Source organism: Schistocerca piceifrons, chromosome 3, assembly GCF_021461385.2.
Source record: "Schistocerca piceifrons isolate TAMUIC-IGC-003096 chromosome 3, iqSchPice1.1, whole genome shotgun sequence".
Taxonomy (NCBI): Eukaryota; Metazoa; Arthropoda; class Insecta; order Orthoptera; family Acrididae; genus Schistocerca; species Schistocerca piceifrons.
The window spans coordinates 141,683,429-141,700,377 of NC_060140.1; positions in this window are offsets into that span (position 1 = coordinate 141,683,429).

The window sequence follows — 16,949 nt, forward strand, 5'->3', positions numbered from 1 at the left end:
GGTCCCCTCCCACAAATCAATCAAGCAACTTCTTTAATTATTCAACGCTCTTTCTAGCCAATGGAACTGTTTTCATTTTTGTCAACTCTTGCCTCCATTTTCAAACTTAACGTCACTGTACGGTTTGTGGTACCTGTACCTCCCCTAAAGCCAAACTGATTGTCAACTAACAGTCCCTAAATTTTCTTTCCGGTTATTTTGATCGTTATCTTGTGTACTCTAGTTTCTAGTAAACCGTGTGGTGTTCCTTGCTCTGCGAATACCATACCGTAGACCAAAAATTTTTACTAGCGGGACAGAGACAGCTTTACTTAAGGGAGTGCACGTGTTTTCCCACAGACTGTTTTGCTGCCTGTCGTTGCGGAAGCACAGCGTGCATGTACGTGGCCCGCTACACGCAAAGCTATTGTTTATGCGCCAACAAAAGCGGCGTCTAGCTGACGGTATGTATGTGTGTGCGCATGTGTGTGTATCTTCTTTCTTTGGCACGATCGTCGTACAGAAATCGTAACGTTGAAATAGCGGGGAAATTTCCAGCGTAGTATCTCGTATTGCGATCAGTCGAGCCGTGTTGCAGAGCGGTCATAAGCGCTGCAATTTCGTATTCTGTTACGGATATTAAGTCTGCCAATCCTGTGTGCCACAATAGAGCATAGAAAACGATGTGTGTGACTTTTTCGTAAAATACTTTGTACACCACATAATTATGTACTATACTTTTCTTGTTCCTACTATTCCTCTTCTTGTGTTATGGCCTCCGTAGAACCACGAGTGAGTTTTCCTCTTCTCCCTGAACCTCTTTCTCTCTCGTTCTTCTTCCGGGATTTCCAGCATCCTCTCCTCTTGTCCACAACCCTGGTGACTCTCTATCCTTTCCTATATTCTTCTCTGTCGACGATCTCTGGCATGTTGACCAGGGTGCACTTGCTTCTCCGAATTTGCTATCGCTACCTCCTGATCCTCGATTCCGGATTTCCTTTCTTCTTGCTGCTTCACATACTCTTTTCTCCATTCTATCCATATTCGCTCATACTACTGTCCAGTAATCCTCACCCTTTCCACTACAGAGCTTTCCTAGGTCTTCGTATTCATCTCTCATCACCTCTTTTACGGGCTGCTTTTTTCAACAATTATTTTTCCTTCGAACATAGGTTCAGTGACCGTGTCAGAATTATATTAGAACAAATAAGCCCTCAGTCACAAATATTAAGTCAAAATTGACCAGGTTTCGACGCAACTATGAGCGTCGTCTTCAGAATTAAACTAACTGTACTAAAACATAATAGGCATATAAGACATTAATAAACTAAAGTGTGTACTGACTGGAAAGAGATACAGTACTTACAAGTCACATTCTAAAAAATCTAAGCCGGAAAGGCGACGTCATGAAAAGTTGTAAATAAGATAAGATGGCGAGACGCTAAGGGCTGCTCGTACCTGAGTGTGTGTAATACACAATTTTTCGAAGTGTTATAGTCTCAGCCGCGTTCAGTACTGCATTTGTAACTGTTGCCCCGTGGTGTCTCATCTTTGAATCTGTGTTTTTTTATCGTTATTATTAGTCATCAGCCTTCTGAATCGTTTCATGCGCCCCACCACGTATTCGTTCTCTGCAACAACCTCTTCATTTCAGAGAAGCATTTACACCCTACGACCTCACCTGTTTGCTGGATGTATTCCAGTCTCTGTCTTCCCTTACTGTTTTTACTCACTACAGTTCCCTCTAACACTATGGAGATTATTCCCCAAAGTCTTAACACATATCCTATCATGCTGTCCCTTCTTCTTCTTCTTCTTCTTCTAAATGTTTTCCATCAGCTTTCTTCGTTGATTCTGTGGAGAACTTCCGCATTCCTTCCTTAATAAGTGCGATTAATTTTCAACTGTTTTTTACCATTACGTTTCAAACGCTTAGACTCTCTTCTGTTCCGGTTCTTCCACTGTCCATGTTTGACTGCCAGACAATCCTGTTATTCCAAAAGTTCATTCAAAGAAATTCCTTCCTCAATTTCACGCCTATGTTTGTTACCAATAGACTTCTCTTGGCCAGTAATGTCCTCTTCGCCTGTGCTAATCTGCTTTTCATGTACTCCTTGCTTCGTTCGTCAAGGGTTACTTTGTTTCCAAAATAGCATAATTCTTTAACATCGTCTACTTCGTGATACGTTTCTCGCTATTCTCATTTCTGCTACTTCTCACTACTATTGTCTTTTTCCAGTTTACTCACAATCTGTATTGTGTACGCGTTAGACTGTTCATTTCATTCAACAGATCTTGTAAGTCTTTCTCACTTCCATTGAGAATAGCAATGTCCTCATTCGTTGTATAGACTGAACGGTAGGTGCGAAGGACTACATCACTGTCTACTAAACCCTTTTCAATCAGAGCGCTTATTTGTTAGTCTTCGATTCTCATTGTTCCCTCTTGTACATATGTTCCCCTTCAGCTTACTCCCATTTTTCTCAGAATTTCGAACATTCTGCACCATTTCACACTGTCGAATACTTTTTTTAGATCGACAAATCCCATGAGTGTATCTCGATTTTCCTTTATCAAGCGCAAAGCTGGAACTGCCTTTCTGGTGTCCTTACTTTTCATGAAGCCAAAGTCTGTAGCTACATTACTTTTATTGAATGTAACGCACGATCTGATTTCATTTACTGCATCCTCTCTATCACTTAGCCATTGTTCCTGTTTCTTCCTGTTATATATTTCCCAGGTATTTAAATTTGTCTACCTTTTGCAAAGTGCCTTGAGGTGTTTCTAAATCCCCAGCGGTATTCAATGTCTTTGTCTTGTAGGCTTTCCTTAGTCCCACGCTTCTGGCTGTCTTCCTTAGGCTGTCAAGTATACCTTTATGTCTTCTTCCGCATCATTTACTATCGCTAAGTATTCCGCAGAGGCTAGGCAGTCGACCTGGACCCCATTGTCCTTCGTGTCCCCTACTTGCGTCTTTGGTATGTCCATTTTGTGATTTATTATTCTTCACTGTCTGATCATTAGTTCCAGAGCTGTGCTGAACAAAAGTTGTGACAATCCATCTCTCTGTTTGACACCGTTCTTGATGCCAAACCCATCCGATAGTGCTCCTCTTAATCTCACCCTTGCCTTTGTGTCTGTCGCAGTTACCGTTATTGTTTTGTGTAGCGCCACCTGGCTCTCTGTCCTTTAGGATCCTACCAAGAGTCTGAAGATGGACTCATATTCCACGAAAGCTACTGCCATCTCTTTGTTCCTTATGGCCATATATTCTGTCTGTTGTCCCATGGTAAATTTCTGCTCTGTGCATTTTCTTACCTTCCTAGCTCCCTCTTGATAGTCTCAGATGTACTTTCTATCTCGTCTTGAGGAGACATTTCGGCAAATACTTGTAGCCGGCCTTTGGTAGCAACATACCTGTATGGTTGTTTGCATCTCTCTTGTCCCCCATCTTTTGTATTGGTACTGTTTTCTATATTACATTGTTTTATGACCTTTTATGAATAAAATACTCATCAGTTTTTATTATTTATATGTAATCGTTAGTTTCGGCCGACCTGTTTCAGCTACTGACATGATCAGATCCAAACTTAGAACAAAGTTCAGTGTCACTACGCAACAAATCAATTGACGAAGTGGAGCGCTTACAACAATGTGAAAAATCCGAAATCATTATTCATAAATATACGACCATTAATGGCGCCGATAAACACATTACAGGAATACGGACGTGATTTCTGGTCTCTATAGAACATGCATCGTCTTGACGAACTACCGAAACTCACTAGCGGCAGATGGCGTCTACATTTCTGCAAGACGTCAGTGTTTCCTTTGAATGTCTTACTTTTGCAGCGGTCATCATTCGGCACGTTTCCACGGACAAATCAGCTAGCTGGCTGAATGGGCAAACTGCTTTACGCTTTCAGGCTGATACATTATGCCAGTCTGGACACGACCGAACACCTGAGCTCAGCTTTTTCATATCGAGTTCAAGCCTTCTCGATCTGGGCGTCCTTGTTCGCCTTTCATCTGTTAGCAAAGGCACGGAGACCAAGTAAGTTAACGGGACCCCATTAAAAGAGATATTGCAAAAGTAAAGATACCTGATTTATAGAATCACATTCACCGAAAGTATAGTAATGAGCCGAACATTAGAATCAGCGGCTACCACCACATCGAATGCCGCCTAATAGCTTTGCTGCCACGTGATGGTACGTGTTTTACCGGACGAATGTACGAGTACAGTCCTCCCTAAAGAACGCGTTCTTTGGTTTCCTCCTGGAGGGGACCGAGTGGATATTACAACACATAAAATATTAGTTCTTTATTAATACATAGACAAGAAGAATTATTTAATTTGTACAATCCGCTTCCACAGGAATGTCTTGGTTTTTTACAACTGTCAGTTGATACAGTCAAATGCACAAGTCTCTCACCCGGCGTACATTTAACAACTGTCACATAGAGCTCTGTCTAATAAATGGACTACACAGGTAGCCTTCTAGGAGACGATGCTGTCCTCTTAGTCGATGATGGCGGACAGGGCTGAGCGGTCCTGTGATCGCCCGTAAGGAGAAGAGCGGCCATGGCGGCGTAGCCGAACATTTTTGTTCGTGAGACCTGAGTTTCTCCTGGCTTATACAACTTTCAAATAACTTCCGGGAATTCAGCCAGGTAACACTTTCAGCGACCGCCGATATTTCGACGGGAGAACACCCCGCCATTTTCAAGGTAAACTGCCAATGGAGACCAAGTTGCCTTGAAAATGGCGGGGTGTTCTCCCTCCGAAATATCGGCGGTCGCTGAAAGTGTTGCGTGGCTGAATTCCCGGAACTACGCCGGTGTCGCTCATTCGTCGATACGGCTTGCAGCGAGTACCTTTACTTGTGGTTGTTTTGCGAGGTACCAACCTTGCTTTGCCACCGTTGTGTCTAGGCAAGACAGCCCAGACACAATGCGAGGAAGCCGAAAGTCACGCGCTATAAGCTTACGCAGGATGGCGTGAGGTCTGAAACAGGATACGTAATGAATGCTATAAAGAAAAGTACGTAGCTTCTGGAATACTTAACTTTAATCCATCATTGTATACAGCGTTCTTGATGATACAAGTGAGACTCTGTAGTTTCAGACAATATACTGCTAATGGCGCCTTGCTAGGTCGTAGCCATTGACTTAGCTGAAGGCTATTCTAACTATCTGCTCTGCAAATAAGCGAGGCTTCGTCAGTATAGTCGCTAGCTACGTCGTCCGTACAACTGGGGCGAGTGCTAGTAAGTCTCTCGAGACCTGCCGTGTGGTGGCGCTCGGTCTGCTATCACTGAAAGTGGTGACACGCGGGTCCGACATGTACTAATGGACCGCGGCCGATTTAAAGCAACCACCTAGCAAATATGGTGTCTGGCGGTGACACCACAGCCACCTCGCTCTCCATTCGACGCAAGAGTACGGAAAGTATAGGATGTTCATTTTAACTGAAGACATTGATATATAACCAAAACTGCACATCGGATCGAAAAGATAGTTTTAGTTCCTATTTGTTTATCTCGGAGGGGCACATCGAACGATACCACTCTCGAGCCCCCACCCCACCGCGTTCGTGGTAGGCGGGGAGGGGGGAGTGTGGTGGCGGGGGCAACTTTGAAATCTTCAATGGGAACCCCCGTATTTTGATGCAGATTACAATTGCACAGCAAAATCTACATACATTTTGTGTGAAACATTTTCTTCCTTTCGTCACCGACGGCGCTGTAATCGGACAAATAGAAATCAGTGCACAATTATAAATTATGACATGCTATTCAATAGCCCTTGAATATCCAATGACACATTGGACCCGACCTCTATGCTGCTAGGGTAGGATAGGCCAGTATTTCATAACTTCTGATTTAAAACCCCATTCGCAGTGTTGTATTCCTCCGATACATCGATTAGGCAACTACTCGACGCGCCAACTTCAATGCACTTAGTGATCCGCTTTTCAAATTACACAAGACACAAGCATATCAAAAATTGTTCAAATGGCTCTGAGCACTATGGGACTTAACATCTATGGTCATCAGTCCCCTAGAACTTAAAACTACTTAAACCTAACTAACCTAAGGACATCACACACATCCATGCCCGAGGCAGGATTCGAACCTGCGACCGTAGCAGTCGCGCGGCTCCGGACTGAGCGAACCGCTAGACCACCGCGGCCGGCACAAGCATATCAGCAGGAATGTCAGTAGAGGCGTGTCTGGTGCAGTCGACCATGTCTTCACGGTCTGTCGCACTTGCTGCCACACCTTATATTTTTAAATATCACCACAGAAAGAAATCTGACGACGTCAAATCTGGCGACCTAACGAGCCAATTAATAGGGGCCGATCCACCGACCAGTGTAAACACGGTCCAATACCTCCCGAGCTTCAATTGCGTAATGCGCTGGGCAACCGTCTTGCTGAAACCGCATACCTTGTCGAATATCCAGAGCCTCATCCTGGAGTAGTACCGGCAGTTCCTGATCGAAAAATGTTCGACTTTTCCGCCTGTTCAATGTGGTGTCGATAAAATACAGACCAATGAGTTTATTCCCCTTGAAGCTACACCGTACTTTAACCTACGAAGGACGTTTATGGTCAACTTGCCGTAACCAGTGGGGGATTGTCTACATTCCAATATGCGTGTTATGCCGTTAAGGCTACTATCGCTTATGAATCTAGATTCATCGGAAAATAGTACCTCGAAAAGAATGTGGGGTCGTTTGAATCTATTGACGTGCCCATTCACAAAACAATACACGTTTATGGAAATCAGCACCATGAAGTTCTTTATGCAGGGACACGTGGTATGGATGGCACTTACGACGAAGCAGTATTGTGACAATACTACCTACGGTCATCCCGGAATAGCAGTGTAAATGTCAGGCGCTTATTCGTGGGTTGTGGTGCACTGGCGCTAGTGCACATATTTCATTAGCTCCTCCTCTAACAAGTTTTCTTAGTTTCCTTTTATTGGTCAGAAATAAAGTCGTTCACAACCTTCTAAAATAACGAAAGAGAGCGACTTTTCTCTGTAAAACGCTCGGCATACAAGGCAACAGCAGTCTCAACATTTTTCCTACATTCTCCGTAAATCTGGATTTCAGTTTTTTCTTCTATGGTTGCAACATTCACCGTCCACTTGGACGTCTGTCACCCAAATGATAGGTTCGTGTGCAGGCAATAAATACTGCGCAGGTATTGTAATGCTTAGAGCCGCTATCTGTTTTGCGCCTGCACGATACATGAGCTCCGATCGCAGTGTTCTGTCTGTTATGATACGTCGTAGTTCCCTACAAGGCCACGGTGGCGCGTCGGGTAGACCCCTGTTCGATATGTCGGAGCAATACGACGTTGCGAATGGGATTTCCTATTAGATGATATGAAATACTGGCCTATCCTACCCTAGCAGCGTGAAGGTGGGTTCCCATGTGCCATTGAATATTCAAAGGTCATTGAGTCTGAATTACTATTGTGAACCAATTTGTATTCCTCCGGTTACTGCGATAGCTGTAGCAAAACGAAGAAAATGCTTGAGACAAAATGTATGTTAATCTGCATCAGAAAACGTTGAAGATATTTAAGTCCCCATTAAAGATTTCAAAGTTGCCTCTCCCCCTCCCCCCCCCCCACCCCACCCACGCACGGTGGGGGGTGGGAGGTTGAGTGTGATATCATTGGATGTGACCCTCCGAGACAAACAAATAGGTATTACAACTTTTTTTTTGTTCCGCTGTGCAGTTTGGAGACATTTCAATGTCTTCAGTTTAAACGAATACCCCGTATAAGCATTGTATAGATGTATCGAGGATCATTGTAGCAACGAATGGGAAAACTCAGACATAAGTGACTTTGAAAAAGGGCATTATGTACCGGCCCCTCGAAACGAGCATTCGTTCTCTTACAAATCTCCACACACGGATGCATGTGTACCCGGAACAAAGACTTGTAAGGTCGCTGTACAGACAGTGGTGCTCTATCATTGTCCCACTGTACGTGTGGGTACTTGTCTCTCTGCAAACGGGACGTGCTGAACGTCTGTCCTCTGATTGCGGTTCGCGCGGCGGTCTGTTGACTGCTCTTGCTCGTCTTCCACGATACGAGTCAGGCTGGGTATTTGTATGGACCCGTTTACCCGGTGTGGTAATGGCTGACTCAGAGAACCTTTTCATGCCTCACCCGCGTGGGATCTCGCACATGCTGCTTGACAAATTTGCTGGATTTTTTTTGGTTTTTTGTTTTGTTTTTTTACATGACAGGAACGACTTTCTTGTATGCATTCTAACGCCTGAAGATGGGATTTATGTCCTGAAAATCGGGACGTATTGACGAGAGAGAAGCTGGTGTAAACCACATCTTGTTTTCCTGTTCCAAATTTGACAATAAACAATCCGAATATCTGAAGACTTTGATGAAAATGCGTTACCTCCTCCCTGAATCAGCGTCGTCTCTTTTGATTTCGAAAGACATTCGCTTGTATAAAGTGCTCGTCAATTTTCTTTAGGGAGAAACATTGTGATTCTTATTTTCTTTTAATTGTATGACTTATTAGCCAACGGCCTTGCCGCAGTGATAACATCGGTTCCCGTCAGATCACGAAAGTTAAGCACTATGATGGGTGACCATCCTGTCTGCTGAGCGCTGTGGCGAAGCGGGGTGCACTCAGCCCTTTTCAGGCAAACTGAGGAGCTACTTGATTGAGAAGTAGGCCTTTAAGGGTGGAGCTTAGTTTAGTTTGTATGGCTTATTAATAAATTTAAGAAGTAATGTCAATTGCTAATATAAATATCTTTAGTTCACTTATCATTCTGTTTGGTAAACATCTCTTTCGGAAAAAGGTTGACGGCTTTAACTTTCAATTCTGTAAATATGCATGCATGAATTTTCTCTGTACGATTACGTATTTCATGTAAACATGCCTAAATAGACTCTGGAAGCCAAGTAAAACCAAACAAAGAAACAACAATGGCATACCGCTCGTGGGATCTCGACGAACGGCATTATAGGAACTATGACTCGGTGTCTCAATGCGCCACGATGCTACTGCTGTGGATTTCCGACATGTGCCACATTCCACATGAGGAAAAACACGATCGTCTCGCAAAGAAACAAAATTCAATTCCAATTTCCAAATGACAAACCGCCTGTAAATCCTTGCTTATATACAGCAAGTACAGTGCTTGAAAAAAAAAAAAGAAAGAAAGAAAAGAAGAATAGGCACCCACAACACACGCTCGGTAATTTCGGACACGTACACAAACAGTCGGTGGCTATGTAAACGGTTACGTTTGTAACTTTCCGTGGCAATTGGAACGAACACTAAAGTGCATTAGTACTGTTCGCCTTTAGTGTTGTTACCAGACCTGGAACGGTATACAAGCGACGTGAACAGCGTCAAATACTGAGAGATCACGATGGAAACACCGAGGTGCCCTGTACGCGTTTGAGACAGCGTTGTCAGCACTTGTTACAGTATGAAAGGATCTTCGTAGTGGGCCTCCATTTGGGTGGATGGTCGAATCGTGCAACATCCACGTTTGGGGGCATTCGAATGTGACAGTGACTCGGTGATGGGCTGCGTAGGAATGTCTGGGCAGCCATGCTCGCCATCGGCCATGTCTGATCACCACAAGGTAGGACTGCCATATCGTGCACCAATCACATCGTAATCGCTTTCCAATTGCGCCGAGAATAAGTAAAGGACTACGTATAATATTTGTTGGACATTAACAGCAGTCGGAGTTGGGTGGCGCATCGGTTAGCACACTGGACTCACACTCAGGAGGGCGACTGTTCAAACCCGCGTCTGGCCATCCTGTTTTAGGTTTTCAGTGGTTCCGTAAATCGCTTCAGACAAATGCCTCTGAAAGGGCACGGCCGTCTTTGTTCCCCATCCTTCCCTAACCCGATGGGATCGATGCCCTCGCTGTTTGGTCCCCTCCTCCAAATCAGCCAACCAACTGCGGAAATATCGTCTCATTCGTAGGCTGCCGTTGACACCACAAGACAAACGGTTGCGTTCGCAGTGATGTCGCGACCGGGAAGCTAGAACAGCTGATGAATCGCTGTTCTTCATCATACCGGATGGCCATCGTCTGAGAGAGTGGCGGCCAACTGCGGGAGAGGTCCCATTTTTACAGTGTTTTGGAGAGGCACAGTGATGTTACTTCTGGCTACATGCTGTGGGAGACCATCGAGTATGATTTCACCTCACGATTTGTGCTAATTGATGGGCTCTGACCGCAGAATAGTACGTCACAACATCTAGCTTCCTCATGTGTCATGTCCATTGCAACACCACATGGTTCCGTATTTAACAGGACATTTCTCGTCCTCAAACGGCATATGTGTCTCTGAACTCCCTGCGCGATGTTGAGGTACTCTCGTGACCAGCAAGATCTCTGACTTTTGTTCCCGATTTCACGCTAGAGCTAGCGTCCAGCATATCAAGGACCATTTACAACAGTTGTAGCCCAGCTTAACTTAGAAGAGAATACAATGGCGTTAAGACACCCTCACCAAGCGATTCAGTGCTGCATCATGGCCAGATGGGATGCTACGTCGTACGATCATACTACAAAGTTCACTGTAAATTTTACTCGATTTTGTAATCGCTAAAATAGCATCACATATCCTCTCAACCAGTGAAGTTTCATGTAATTTTTCCTCTTCCCCGTCTGAGTGTTTCACTTGTTTTGTAAGGCAGTGTGAAAACCATTGCTCCTATCTACAGCGCGCGGCGGCTCTGAAAGCCTAATCTTTTGCATATCCAGTCATACTGTGCCCTTGATGCCAGTTTGTTGCATGCCGCCATCACAGTGTTGTAATTTTTGGGACTAGGATTGCACACCTCGTATAGAGTAAATTTGCGATTTTGTTTGGCTTATACGCATCATCCATTAATCGAACAGACTGACTGGAATGCTATCCTTGTGCATTGCCTATCCTCCCCACACACAATGTGGCTGTTTTCGCAGTGCGAATGTAGAATACACTGCGAATGTCTATCGTGAGGACTCGAAGACCAAATCTCCAATAGGCAGTGTGTTGTGTGAAAACGCAAAAAAATTTTGGGGCGTTTCATGAACACAAAGTTCATTACCCGACTCTGTAGGCGTTATTAGTACCACATGTTACAAATGCTTCGTTACGTTGCTATTTTCGATCTTCCAGACCAAAGAGGTGAAACTGTCCAAAGTTTGCAGTTATACGAGGAGCGTTCAGTATGTAATGCAACACTTTTTTTCCGAGAACAGCTTGATTTTATTCAGTAATCCAAAATACAGTATTTTCAAAACTTTTTTGACTACAAAACTCCACTTCAACATAATCTCCGTTAAATGCGATGACCTAACGCCATTTTGTTAGGAGGACCTATACGCCCGTATGGTACTGTACTGCTCGTCGACGTCGGTGCCATTGTCTTGCTGCATCGATAATCTCCGCATCATCCATGTATAGCTTCCCGCAGAAAGCACCTTCATTGGGTCAAACAGATGGAAGTCGGAAGGTCCTAAATACAGGATGTAGGATGGATGAGGAAGAACAGTCCAATGGATTTCACTCCAAGGGTTGCAGTTTAGTTTCAGGTTAGAGATTATGAATCCGTGTTTCATAGTCTGCGACGACTTTCGACAAAGAAATGTCACCATCAGCCTCCTAAAGAGCAAGAAATTCCACCCAGATCGTCCTCCGTTGGTGGTCTTCTGTTAGTCGGTGAGGAATCCAGTCAGCACAGAACCCCAACGGGTGGACAAATGTGTCAGCATTACCAACAGAGACGTCTAGTTGAGCAGCAGGCGTTTGCTTGTGTTCCGTCGACTACTTCCAGTGAGAGTATCCACGAGTTCCAGCATTCCAGGAGTCACAGCTGTGGGCGGTCGGCCGGCTCGCGGGATATCGGACAGGCTGGCGCTGGCGCGACTTTGTTGCGATGACAGACGCCTCTCCCCTGACCGTGCTTTTGTTCACTGCCACGTCTCCGTAGACATTCTGCAAGCGCCTATATTTGCGATGCTCTGGTTTTTCACCAAAAGAAACTCATTGACAGCTCTCTGCTCGGAAAGTGCCACCATTACAGAAACCATTTTGATGGCTACGTATGGCGCCACCACGTACCGGAACTTGATGAAACCATACGGACCGAATCGGGAATATTCCACAGCGTCCCACGACAAAGTCTACATTTTGTCAACGAAAATTGTCAGAGGAAACAGAATGTGTTACAAACTTACTGAACGCTCCACTTATACCATTATTTATACGTACCCTGTTTACAGTACGCAAGCCAAGATTTCTGATAGATCTATTTTCTTATTCCTTTCACTTGCCGCAGATATACACTATGTGATCAAACGTATCCGGACACCTGGCTGATAATGACTTATTAGTACGCGGTGCCCTTCATCGGTATTGCTGAAATTTAATAAGGTGTTCGCGCACTTGATGATAGCTTCCACTTCTGCAGACATACGTTCAATCGAGTGCTGGAAGGTTTCTTGGGGAATGGCAGCCCATTCTTCACAGAGTGCTGCACTGAGGAGAGGTATCGATGTCGGTCGGTAAGACTTGGCACGAACTCGGCGTTCCGAAACATCCCACAGGTGTTCTACAGGATTCAGGTCAGGACTCTGTGCGGGCCAGTCCATTACAGGGATGTTATTGTTGTGTGACCACTCCGTCACAGCCCGTGAATTATGAACATGTGCTCGATCGTGTTGGAAGACGCAATCGCCATCCCCGAATTGCTCTTGAAACATCAGCGTAGTGCTGTGCTGTGATAGTGCCTTGCAAAACAACAAGGCTTGAAAGGCACCTCCATGAAAAACTCGACCACACAATAACACCACCGCAACCGAATTTTACTGTTGGCACTACACACGCTGGCAGATGACGTTCACCGGGTATTCGCCTTACCCACATCCTGCCATCGGATCACCACATTGTGTGCCGTGATTTGTCACTCCACAGAACGTTTTTCCACCGTTCAATCGTCCAATGTTTACGCTCCTTACACCAAGCGAGGCGTCGTTTCGCATTTACCGGCGGGATGTGTGGCTTATGAGCAGCCGCTCGGCCATGAAATCCAAGTTTCCTCACCTCCCGCCAAACTGTCAGAGTACTTGCAGTGGATCGTGATGCAGTTTAGAATTCCCGTGTGGTGGTGTGGATAGATGTCTGACTGTTACACATCACGACCTTATTCAACTGTCGGTGGTCTCTGTCAGTCAACAGACGAGGTCGGCCAGTACGCTTTTGTGCTGTACGTGTCTCTTCAGGTTTCCACTTCACAATCACATCGGAAACAGTGGACTTAGGAATGTCTCGGAGTGGCTGGCCGGAGTGGTCGTGCGGTTCTAGGCGCTACTGTCTGGAACCGAGCGACCGCTATGGTCGCAGGTTCGATTCCTGCCTCGGGCACGGATGTGTGTGATGTCCTTAGGTTAGTTAGGTTTAATTAGTTCTAAGTTCTAGACGACTGATGACCTCAGAAGATAAGTCGCATAGTGCTCCCATTTGAACCAATGTTTCGGAGTGTGGAAATCTCGCTTACAGACGTAGACACACGTGACACCGAATCTCCTTACCACGTTCGAAGCCCATGAGTTGCGCGGAGCACCCCATTTTGCTCTCTCACGATGTGTAGTGACTACTGAGGTCGCTGACATGGAGTATCTGGCAGTAGCTGGCAGCACAGTCTACCTAATATGAAAAACGTATGTTTTTGGGGTCTTCGGATACTTTTGATCACATAATGTGGTTCTCTACGATGACAGAGTGAATTCGGCCACTGGAATTGAGCAACAGAGTATCAAAACCTCCTGTAACAGCAGAGCGGAGAACTTCTGCTTTGCGCTGTGCTTGCAGCGGTGGTAACCGCAGAATTCTCTTAAAACAGTCAGTGCCACGTTTCTCCTGTTTCGCGACGCGCACACAGGGAGGTGATGGGTGAGTGCCAAAACTGAAAATATATTACTGTTCAAAAATGTGTTTCCATCGACTCGGATGCGCCCTATGTGTGAACACCAAAGACGTACCATCCGCTTGTGTTTCACAAAGGAAACGAAAATGAAGCCTGACAACGCCCCTACACTGAAATAACATTTATGAGACACGACAGCGCAAGAACTTGAAAGGGTGCGCGGGTGCGTGTCCTGTGGCTAATTTTCATTAACAGAAATTTTATGATCCTTTTATCATATAGCCTTAATCTTCGCAACACCGAGCGGGGGTGGGGGCTGAACCTATCAGTCTATCTTTTGAAAACATTGTAATGTAGTTAATTATTAACGATTTAACATTTTGAAAGTCATATTTGTTGTTTTTAATCAATGCTTCTACCAGATACCATAAATGTTTAGAATTTTTTTCAGTTGAATTTAAACCAAAAATTTAACTCTGAGTGATGGATGTCACTTTCCCCAATGAATCTCATATTCCATATTTACAGCTTCAGCATCTTATTTAAGAATTACGTTGAGAGTAAGTCAACAACGATCAAAGAAATGTGCATTTCTTCAATTTTTTGTACGGTCTGGCTAAAGTACCACACACCCCGTTGGTATTCCGTGTTACTGAAAGTGTGTTAATATTGCGAAAGATGTGCTACGAACACTACTAACACATCATTGCCTCTACAAAAAGTTGTTGATATAAGTCAACAACAAATTATGAATTTTGCTTTTTTTAATTTTTTTAGGACAGGTATAAAACACTCCTCCTTGCCCCTCTTGGCAATGCGCGTTGTGGAAAATACTATTAGCTTTAAAGTAGTGAGTATGGTCCCCATATTATTTTTAATAAAAATGAGGGTATTTTCCTAACAAGGTGAGTAGATTCCAGGACATGATTAAACATTGATACAGACATACTAGAAATTTATTTGGAAAAATGGTCAATGAGTTGAACGTTTTTAATTGAAACTGACGTAGTAGCTCCTTGATGAGAAAACATGCACCTATATTTGTATAAACGAAAAGTGGAGGAACTGGCATGAGGCCCGCGTGTCTCGAAGAACCGATACTTACCTAAAAATAGTTCTTTAATCTTACTGATTAGTTCTTCGGTATCAAATGGCGCTGTGATATACAACTCCCACATCTCATACACAGTGATAAAAGTGATAAACGTCTATTCTGGTGGAACCTATGAGCAATCGTACCGACTTATTGGTGAGAGAAATATGAGAAGCTTTGGTGTATTACAAATTCACGCGACCATTAGAATCACCTCCTCTGTACGCGGTAACAGGAAAGATGCATTCTTACTCAAGACTTTCGAAGAAATATGCTAACAAAAAATACAAAGCAGTTACCCGACTGAAAAGCAAGCTCTTGAATTCAGCAAATTCGCATCATCATGTTACTTCAGCAAGTGTGCCTCACACCAGATCTTCAAATTCTTACATCACGTCCAAAAACTGGTTTTGCAGATCAGTGTAGTTACCCATTCCGTGCAGCATTCATTAAGAACATCCGCTGCCTCCCAGTCGCTTCACAAACAGGAAGCTATTTCACCACTGGATTATTTCACAAAGCAAGAAGCCACTGTGAAATCAAAAGGTCGCGTTTCTCTTTAATACCATTTATGCCGTTGGCGCTGTGAGCTGCCTTACTTCCGCCTCCATGTTCTCTTCTGTGCTTGCAATTTATGAGGTTCTCCCAGCTAGTCGACAAATTCCTTACAGCTTCCGACGGGGAACTTTTCGTCCTGTAGTGAAGTGCAAACTCAGCGATCTTATTTCCATTTCCCGTGTGCTTTAGGTACCACGAGCAAAAGGTTGTGCTCAGAGAACATGTTATTAATGTGAAACTACGATGAAATGAACACCCTTAGCTGCTCACAGGCGTTGACATACGTCAACGGGGACAGATGAGAATGTGTGCACCGACCGGGACTCGAACCCGCGATCTTCTGCTTACATGGCGGACGCTCTATCCATCTGAGCCCCGAGGACACAGAGGATAGCGCGACTGCAGGGACTTATCTCTGGCACGCCTCCCGCGAAACCCACATTCTCAACGTATCCTCTGTGTCCTCGGTGGCTCAGATGGATAGAGCGTCTGCCATGTAAGCAGGAGATCGCGAGTTCGAGTCCCGGTCGGGGCACACATTCTCATCTGTCCCCGTTGACGTATGTCAAAGCCTGTAAGCAGCTAAGGGTGTTCATTTCATCGCAATTTCATTCTAACGAGTTGCTTGGTCACCGATGGTGTCTGTTCTTTCGGACATGTCCGAAAGAACAGATACCATCTTGGTAAATATATGTTATTAATGTGTTTATACGTTTCACCAGGCGAGATTATGACCTTCAAGCCTTTTTTTTGGATCTGACAAGACATGCTCAGAGATTATATTGTTATATAAAACAATAATAATGAAAGCTTTGACAACTGAAAGACATTGCTGCTGGTAAACCATTCAGGGTACTAGGCCGTGGTCAAACTCTTCTGTTCTTAACGTTTCGTCCAGAACTGCGCTGGTCATCTTCAGAGGCGTTGCTCCTCCGTTAAGTCTTGTCAGTTTCTACATAGTGCCTTTATTCAATATGATCCTAGTCAACGAACTTACGGTATTTATAACGGATATTGTCCCCGGAGATCTGTCTGCTCTTTGCAGACATTGCCTTAGTTCCAGTCAGTTCCCATGCGATGATGACTTCTATGAACCACTTGACGGTGTAGCAATGGGTAAGCGATTAGTTAATTTATGTGTGGAGAAATTAGAACAGTCAGCTTTAGAAATGGCAAATAAGAAATAATCTCGCTGTTATCGGTTTGTGGATGACACACGTGAGGTCTGGCCACATGGGAAAAATAGCTTTGGACGATTCTTTGGTTTTCTACAAAATATAAATCCAAAACTCCAGTTCATCATGGAAATAGAGAATGACAACAAAATACCTTTCATGGGTGTTTTTGTTATGAGACAGACCGATGGAAGTTTGCAACA